We start from the raw sequence: 10,358 nt of genomic DNA, 5'->3' as shown, positions 1-10,358 counted from the left end.
GGTAAAGGGTATGCGCTTATTGCCCGCTATGTGGGGTCCCGCTATGTGGGATATTCTGGATGAATCACATTCTGACTAAGATCCCACTACACCTTCTATATGTTTGATATGACATCCAGAGTTTTGGTGAGTTGTTTCTATTCATGCTCTGGATAAGTATGATATTATTGCAACGTCAAGGACGACGTTTGAGCTTCTGTACGATATTTGTTTCTGATATGCTCTGAAATGCTTTATTCACTGATGATTTTTGCTTCGAAATGTTTCATATACCGTTGATATGCTCCGGAACATTTCATACGCCATTGATATGCTCCAATTACTCTGTGCACCATTTGCTATGAACTGATATGTTCTGAAATGTCCTATCTGCCATTGATATGTTCCAATTACTCTGTGCTCCATTTGCTATGAACTGATATGTTCTGAAATGTCCTATCTGCCATTGATATGTTCCAATTACTCTGTGCTCCATTTGCTATGAACTGATATGTTCTGAAATGTCCTATCTGCCATTGATATGTTTCAATTACTCTATGCTCCATTCGTTATGGATCAAATATGTTTTGAATGACATGATACGTATGATTTGGTATCTATTGAGATGGTATCCTTGAGAATTCTTGTATTCTGCCTTGCATTATGATACCTTACTCGTTTGAAACCGTTCCTTTTGTTCTGAATATGCTTTGTCACTTGCTGAGCCGTTTTTGGCTCACTCCGTTGTTATATAAATCTTTCAGGTCAGCTTGTCACTCTTCGAGATGTTTGATTTGGGCTGAGGCAATGGATAGCTATTCAGAATGATGGGCAAGTCTGGTTGGTTATTACGATATTGTTGTATAAGTATGTCTTGTATGTAATGAAATGTTGTCGATGAACCGAAATGGATATACTGTGTAAAAGTATTAGAAGATCTCTCTTATTTGGAATTTCGAAATGTTAAGTCTAATTTATGATGATATGAACTTGTGGTGAATAGTTAGAGTTCTGATTGTATAATTTATTTAGCTTGTGGATTTATAAGTGTTGTTCATGTTTGTCAAGTTGGCTTGGATTGCCATAAATGTGAATTATCGAGTGATGTGATATATGATTTTAAAATGCAAAGGTTTTATGGATGTGAATTTGATTGAATGTTTTTCAGTGTCCTCAAACGTTAGTTTGGATCCTGGATTGGTCTGTGATGAAAGTTTTAAAAAATCATGGATATTTTGAGGGGCATGACACTAGTGGAAGGTGGGAGCCTCATCGAAGAGGGGCCTCGCAAGTGGATGTAGGTCATTTGACCGAACCACTGTAAAATCGGCGTGATCTCTGGTTTGCATTTACTTATTGTCATTTACATTACTGCAAACCATTTGCACTTTAATGCTCTACTTCTTTGTCTCTGTCTTACTTATCTCTTCAAGTTAAAACGCAATCGAAACGGTTTCAAACGAAAACGTTACTTTTATCGTACGAAGTTTCCGAAAGTGTTTAAATCATCAAAAGTTTATCACACTTTACCGCTGCACTAATTCACCCCCCCCTCTTAGTGCCGCTCCGATCCTAACAATTGGTATCAGAGCCCGGTATTTCTCAATTCGGATTTACACCCGAGAGAAATGGCTCTTCATGGCTTTCAAGAGGGCTTATCGGTTTTTCGTCCACCGTTGTTTAACGGATTGGACTACACTTATTGGAAAACTCGAATGAGAGTTTTCTTGATTTCTATGAATTTGGATTTATGGAATATCGTTGAAAACAGTTTTTAACTTCCCTCTAAACCGATGAACGAATGGTCGGATTTGGAGAAGAAATATTTTTCTTTAAACGCAAAGGCTATGAATGCCTTATTTTGCGCTTTGGACAAAAATGAGTTCAATCGGATTTCTACGTGCGAAACGGCTTTTGATATTTGGCGAACACTTGAAATCACGCACGAGGGAACTAGTAGAGTCAAAGACTCGAAAATTAACATTTTATTGCATGATTTTGAGCTTTTTCAAATGCAACCAAGCGAGACTATAGGCGACATGTACACCCGTTTCACGGATGTCGTCAATAATCTAAGAGTTCTTGGTAAATCTTTTTCGAATTTTGATCTTGTAAGCAAAATCTTAAGATCCCTTCCAAAAAGGTGGGATTCTAAAATAACCGCAATACAAGAAACAAAAGATTTAAATATTTTTCCACTTGAAGAACTAATTGGTTTGTTGATGACATATAAAATGGTGCACAATGCACATGATAAACAAAATCACCTTCCAAAGAACAGGAAGGATTTGGAACTCCGGACAAATGGATACCACTTGAGCAATGACTCAAGTGATGAGGACAATGATGAACTTGAATTTCGAATACTAAATCTTAATAAATTTATTAAACAAAAATCTAAAATAAACAATGAATTTAAACGGAGGAAGAGGCCAAAGAAGAGGAAGGCAACCAAGGATGAATCAAGAACTTCCAAAGGTGAAACGACGAATTGGGCTTTGACGGGCTTCGACTACAAGGTAAGTAACTCAACTCTCTTGAATTATTTTGAAATTACTTGATGTTTTCCATGATGCATTTTCTCTTTTTTTTAAATAATTATTTTTCTCAAAAATTGTATGTTTTATGTTAATAGAATAAAATGTTATATTTAAATAATCATATATATATGCTTGAGAAGCAAGAATGTGTATTTTGATGATTTCCATATTAACCTTCAATGATGATGCATGGTTTTTATATGGAAGGCTTGATGATTTTTTTTAAAACCTTGTCTTTGGTTTTCAAACATGATGTATGTTTTTGACATAAGAACAAAACTTGAGCATGCTAATATAAAGTCAATCACATAAATTAAAACTAAAGAAGTTTTAGTTATCTATAAGAATCATTCAAAATTATGTTCAATGAAAACATTGCATAATGATGTAATGAAAATATTAAACATTTTGAAACTATGTTTTAGTGTCATGCATAATGATCATGCTTAATAAATTTTGAAATTATGCATATGAATCTTGTGATTTATGGATTATTGATTTTTACCATAATAAAAGTGCCTTATTAATCTTTGTTGTAATAAATCTTACACTCTCGGTTTTAAACATTATACATGTTTTTATTTGGTATAAGTGAAATAAAATCATATGAATTGAAACAACTAAAAAGAGGAAAATATTTTTTCCTTGAAAAGTTATTTTTCTCTATCCTATTGATCTTGATGTTTATTATGATAAATCTATGTATACCATTTTGAATCTCTTGAAAGTAATGTTGATATTTTGATGATTTTGATGATTTAAATTTGAAATGAGTTTTATCAAAATCATGATATTGATTTCTTGGAATAACATGATCATTTTGATTCATGGAATTTTGGATTCATGACTTGGTCTTACATTTGTTTATGAGATGGTTGAAATCTTTGTACGTTTAAATTCTTCCCTTCTCCTTTCAATTTATGCATGTTATATGTTAAAGATTTAAAACCATGTTTTGGTATCATGTATATCTAAGAAATATTGATGTGACAAATTGAATAAGTTGAAAATGAATGATGATTTTTCTCTTGAATATAACTTGTGATATTTTTTTTATATAAATCATCATTTTGATTTCTCGACATTCGATACATGAGATTTTATTATAAATCAAAATTTCTCATTAATCGATCTTCTACGATTTTACTTGATATTCTCTTGAGAGGAGATTTTCTAAATGAATCATGATTTTTCCTTGTGAGTTCTTGGAGTTATTACTTGATTTTTCTTTTAAAACAAGATCTCTTCTTTGTACTCCTATGATTTTTCTTGATATTTTATTGAAAGAAGATATTTACTATATGAATCATGTCTTTTGGTATTCAAATGATTTTATCCTTCATAACATGACTTCTTTGTATTTATGGCTTGCATGACTTGAAATGTTTTGGTATAATGCATGCAATGATGAAATATTCATAAAGTTAAAATGATGTATGCAATACTTATGATAATGATGTACATAATGTATTTATTGCATATGATGTATATCATGAATGCTTTAAATGATGAATGTTTGGTATCATGATCAACATGTTGATAAATGCTTAAAAATTTTAATGTTTGAGTATCATGTATGATATGCTTATTAATGATGATTGATTTATTTTTTGATATCGTGCATGAAAAATAAGGTTATTGAAATTGTGTATGTTTTAATTTGAATATATAATGATGCACAAATAAGAATGATACTTACTTTTGTCATAATATGAAAATTGATATAAGGGTCTTCCCTTCTTTTTGACAATGACAAAGGGGGAGCAAGAATTTCTAGCGTGGACATCATGAAAAGAGACAAACTAACTAGCTTGCACAATTCAAGATGAAAGCAAAAATTACACTTCTCAAAAGAGAAGATGCAAATGTAACATTTGCCAAATTGTTTGCTTGCCTCATGTAAAACATTATCTCTTGCTAGTTTGGCAGTTTTGCTAGCTTGTAAGTTGCAAAACTTGATCACTTTTTCAAACATTTTGCTAGCTTACACTTTGCAAAGAAAACAAAAATGACACTTCTAGAAGAAAGAGCTTGTTATTTTGAACATCACAAGCTTGCCTATTTTAAGAAACAAAAATTACAAAAGTGCTATCTTGCCTATCTCAAGAAGCAAAACTTGCAACTTGCACATTGCAATAGGAAGCAAGAATTATGAGCTTACACAAGAAAGCTATCTTACATTTGCTTTCGAAATTTTTGCTAGCTTGTATATTGTGAAACTTACATATCGTAAAAATTGCTAGCTTGTAGTCTAAAGAGAAGCAAAAAGTTGCTATCTCAAAAGAAGCAAATGTGCTATCTTGCCTATCTTAAGAGGCAAAAATGCTAACTTGCACATCTAGCAAAACTTGACAAATTCGCATATTTCAAGAAGCAAGAGTTACTTTCTTGAACATCTCAATATTGCTAGCTTGCATGATGTAGAACTTGCTATCTTGAAAATTACCAAAAGTGCTATCTTGTATGCTGTAAAACTTGCATATCTAAAACTTGATAGCTTAAATGTCCTGAGCATGATGCATTACTTACTAAATTTTCTAGCTTCAAAACTACATGATGATAAAACTTAATATTATATTTTTCATGCAATGAGTTGAACCCATATAACAAACACTTGATTGTGGTACTTCTCCTTTTTGTTGATGACAAAGAGGGAGAAGTATGTTGATGACATGACATGTGATGCATCAAGTTTATGCATATGTTCATGATGATGTGTTGCAAGTATTCATGATGAATATTGCAATGACTTAAATTCTGTTTGAATTCAAGGTTCTATCAATATGGCATATTGATAGGGGGAGTTTATTCAAACTCCGAGAGTTAAGGTTAACTCCGTCATCAAGTGGTTGTCATCATAAAAAAGGGGGAGATTGTTGAATCTCATATTTTGATGATGAAACCACTTGATATGTGTTTATAATTTAAACTGCATTTTGAGTGATGCAGGTCTACTCGATCAGGATTAGACAGTTAACGCAAGAGGAATTGACGTTGCGCCGGAAGAGATCACGTTAGGATATTGGATGGCTGAACGCTTCGGACGTCGGGCATCGGGCCAAGGAGAGCGAAATTGCGCCAAGGATATCGGGGTTGCGGAGGTCAACTACCGATTAGGCAACAAGCCGCAAGAGAGGACAATGCACCGAAGAATCGGATGAAGCGCCAACCAATGACATGCCGGGCAACAGAATGTCAATTCGCATTGTAATAATTGTCTAGATCGGAGTTGAGTTTTGGTTTGTGTGTGCAGGATTAACTACGATAACGATGAAGACATAAAGCGAAACAAAGTGTCGGAGTCAAGCGCGAAGGATTCGTTGGGAGTTCGAGAGTTCGACGGAAGTCCGAAGGTTCATCGGGAATGCTGCCGGAACTAGCCAAGAATGAGTAGGGAGCTTGCCGAAGGGTTTTTCGGAAGCTCGCCGGAAGGTTCATTGGAAGTTCGCGGAGCTCACCGAGAAAGATCGGAGCTTACCGAAGAAGCTCGTTGGAACTTGCCAAGATCAAATCGTGAAGTCTAGCAGCTTACCGGGAGTCCGCAGAATGGTTTCCGAGAGTTTAACGGAAGACCGTCGGAAGTTCGCCGGAAGCTCGCCGGAAGAAGTCTTGACTTACGGACTTTGTAATAGATTAGAAAATATCTTTAAATTCGTAGTTAGCACATTAATTAGGGTTAGGATTAGGTGTTAATCGTATAACCCAAGTAGGGGCCAATTGGGCCCGAGTTCGGACTGGTTTGGGCTAAGTTTGGAGCCCAACCAGTGAGCTGAATTGGCCTAGGCGGTGGCACCGCCCAGCACCCGAGAGCTGGGCGATGGCACCGCTTGACTGGGCGGTGGCACCGCCCAGCACTGTCAATGTCTGACAGTGACAGGCGGTGGCACCGCCAACATCGGGAACCCAAAGAGAATTCAAATTTTGGAGCCCAAATTTGAATCCTCTTTAGGCCTATAAATACCCCTCAAATCTCAGCTGATATTACAACATTTTGAGCAGCAATTGTTTGAGAGAAAGGTCTTAGAAAAGTCTTTGCTAGTCTTGTTTTCAATTTGCTAGTGTTCACCTCCTTCTTTCTTGCTGAAAATATGTAAGAGAGTGAACCACTTGTAAAAAGTTATAAGAGGGGTATTTGCCCTTCCATTTCAAGAGATTTGCTAGTGGAAGGTGGGAACCTCATCGAAGAGGGGCCTCGCAAGTGGATGTAGGTCATTTGACCGAACCACTATAAAATCGGCTTGATCTCTGGTTTGCATTTACTTATTGTCATTTACATTACTGCAAACCATTTGCACTTTAATGCTCTACTTCTTTGTCTCCATCTTACTTATCTCTTCAAGTTAAAACGCAATCAAAACGGTTTCAAATGAAAACGTTACTTTTATCGTACGAAGTTTCCGAAAGTGTTTAAATCGTCAAAAGTTTATCACACTTTACTGCTGCACTAATTCACCCCCCCCTCTTAGTGCCGCTCCGATCCTAACATAACATGCATGAAACCTTAGCAATATACTTTTCATGATCAAATTTTTAATTTTTCAAAGATGCTAAAAAGAAAAACGTGATATAGTTTTTGAAAAATAATTTTTTATTTTCTATTCCTACTATCTGAATTAAGCACTCATGAAAGATTTCAAGTAATTTCAAAATAATTCAAGAGAGTTGAGTTACTTACCTTGTAGTCGAAGCCCGTCAAAGCCCAATTCGCAGAGGATTACCTTCATCTTCTTTGGCCTCTTCCTCCGTTCAAGTTCATTGTTTATTTTAGATTTTTGTTTAATAAACTTATTAAGATTTAGTGTTCGAAGTTCAAGTTCATCATTGTCCTCATCACTTGAGTCATCACTCAAATGGTATTCATTTGTCCGGAGTTCCAAATCCTTCCTATTCTTTGGAAGGTGGTTCAAGTACTCATCGGGTTCAAAATGTTCCAAAAGTGTCATTTCATAGGTCATTAATAATCCGATTAATTCTTCTAATGGAAAATCATTTAAATTTTTTATCTCTTGTATTGCGGTTATTTTAGGATCCCATATTTTTGAAAGGGATCTTAAGATCTTGCTTACGAGATCAAAATTTGAAAAAGATTTACCAAGAACTCTTAGATTATTGACGACATCTGTGAAACATGTGTACATGTCACCTATAATCTCGCTTGGTTGTATTCGAAAAAGCTCAAAATCATGCAATAAAATGTTAACTTTCGAGTCTTTGACTCTACTAATTCCCTCGTGCGTGATTTCAAATTTTCGCCAAATATCAAAAGTCGTTTCACACATAGAAACCCGATTAAACTCGTTTTTGTCTAAGGCGCAAAACAAGGCATTCATAGCCTTTGCGTTTAAAGAAAAATACTTCATCTCCAAATACGACCATTTGTTCATTAGTTTAGAGGGAAGTTGAAAACCGTTTTAAACAATATTCCATAAATCCAAATTCATAGAAATCAAGAAAACTCTCATTCGAGTTTTCCAATAAGTGTAGTCTAATCCGTTAAACAACGGTGGACAAACAACCGATAAGCCCTCTTGAAAGCCATAATGAGCCATTTCTCTCGGGTGTAAATCCGAAATGAGAAATACCAGGCTCTAATACCAATTGTTAGGATCAAGAGCACTAAGAGGGGGGGGGGGGGTGAATTAGTATAGCGGAAAACTTTCGACAATTAAAACTGCATTCGTACGATAAAAGTGATTTTGGTAAGAAAGCCGATTCGTAAATCACTTTAACTTATAATCAAGGGAGATGCAGTTAAAGCAAAGATATAAAGGCAATTTGCAGTTATGATAGAAATCAGAATGTAAGCGCAAACTGAAATATGATGTTCGTATGATAAAACCGATTTCCGTCTTAACGTCGATTCAGAAAATACTTAACTATGTAACACGTTCGTAAATGAGCAGAAGGCAGTAAGCTACTGAGGAGGTTTACAGTAAAGATAAGATGCTCAAAGTAAATGCAAACTAAGATTTAGAGTGGTTCGGTCAATCTTGACCTACATCCACTTTTGGCTTCCTCCACCGACGAGGTCATCGACGTCAACTAGAGGCCTTCCTTCAATAGGCGAAGGCCAACCATCATTTTACAGTTACACTCCTTTTGACGGGCTTAGGAGACAACCCTTACAGAATTTCTCTCCTCTCTTGAAAGCTCAAAACTTGGAAGAAAAGAGGGAGGAGAACTTCTAGCTTTTGGTGCTTTTTGGCTGCCCTTTCATGCAGGAAAGGGTGGGGGGTTTATATAGGCCCCAAACTGGTTTGAATTTGGATCTCAAAAGTGTCTTTTCTTGGATTTCCGGGGTCCTAGCGGTACTACCTCCTGACTGGGGCGGTACAACCACTTGGCAGCTCGGAGACTGAGCCTCTAGGCGATGCCACCACCTGATAGGAGCGGTTGCACCACCCATTCTCGCTCGAAGACTGAGCCCAGGCGGTGCCACCGCCTGACTAGGGCCGTTGCACCGCTTAGCAGAGCTCGGTCAAGCGGTTCCACCGCTTGTCAAGGGCGGTTGTACCGCCCAGTCTCACTCGGAGACTGAGCCCAAGCGGTGCCACTGCCTGACCTGGGCGGTTGCATCGCCCAGCTTTCTTGGGAAACCATCTCCTAGGCGGTGCCACCGCCTGACTGGAATTCTAGTCCGAATGGGTTGATCCATTCGGCCCAATTTGGGTCTATCAAGGGCCCAATTGCCCCCAGATTAAGTTAATGGGATCACCTCCCATTCCTAACTTAATCTACATGCTAACTACGATATTTATTAAGACATTTACTGCAACTTGCTCCGGTGCATCAATCGCTTCTTCCGACGAGCTTCCGGCGAACTTTCGGGAAACTCCTGGACTTGCGATGATCCACTTGGCGAGTTCCGACGAGCTTCTTTGGCAAGCTCCTAGACTTCTCGGATTTGTTCCCGTAGAATCTCCAACGATCGTCCGGACTTCCGTCGAACTCTCGAACTCCCAACGTGATCATGGTCTTGACTCCGGCATAACTCCTACTACATGTCTTACTTCCATTGTAGTTAATCCTGCACATGTAAAACAAAACTTCGATCGAGACAATTAATCCTAAGCAATTAACCAAGTTGTCTGGCATGTCATTGGTCCCTCGATGCTTCGTCCGATTCTTCGGCGCATCGTCCTCTCCTGCGGCCTATTGCCCAATCAGCCAATTGACTCCACAACTTCGATATCCTTGGCACAATAGTCGCTCTTCTTGGCCTGATGCCCGAGTCCACGGCCCGTAGCCTTCTGTCGATACGTCCACCGATCCATCGGCCCGACGTCCAATCTTCTAATATGTTCCTCCAGCACAACATGATTTTTCCTACTTTAATTGTCTCATCCTAATCGAAGCATCCCGCGTCACTCAAAATGCAGATTAAATCATAAACAAATATCAAGTGGTTTCATCATCAAAATACGAGATTCAACAAGCCTTTCTACGGTAGCAATTGCTCCGATCACATCGGTGACATTCCTTCGATGCAGTTCTTGTTGAGCCCAAGACTTCAAACCATCGAAGAAGCTAAACAGCTTATCCTTCTCGGAAATGTCATATATGTCCAGTATTAGTGTAGAAAATTGCTTCACATAGTCTTGAATGGAAGTACTTTGGCAGAGTTGTCTTAGTTTCCTCCTTATGATGAACTTTGTGTTCTTAGGTGGAAACTGAGTTCTTAACTCCCGCTTTAAGTCCTCCCATATGTCCACCCGACACCGACCTTATCGGATCTCCTCCCAATGGGTTCGCCACCAAAGTTGTGCATCCCTATTCAAATACATGGTAGCTATCAAAACTTTAGTTTCTTCATAATCAGGCATTGTAGCTCGAAAGTAT

Source organism: Musa acuminata, chromosome BXJ2-3, assembly GCF_036884655.1.
Source record: "Musa acuminata AAA Group cultivar baxijiao chromosome BXJ2-3, Cavendish_Baxijiao_AAA, whole genome shotgun sequence".
Taxonomy (NCBI): domain Eukaryota; kingdom Viridiplantae; phylum Streptophyta; class Magnoliopsida; order Zingiberales; family Musaceae; genus Musa; species Musa acuminata.
The sequence above is the reverse complement of the archived record's forward strand: the minus strand, read 5'-3'. Positions refer to the sequence as shown.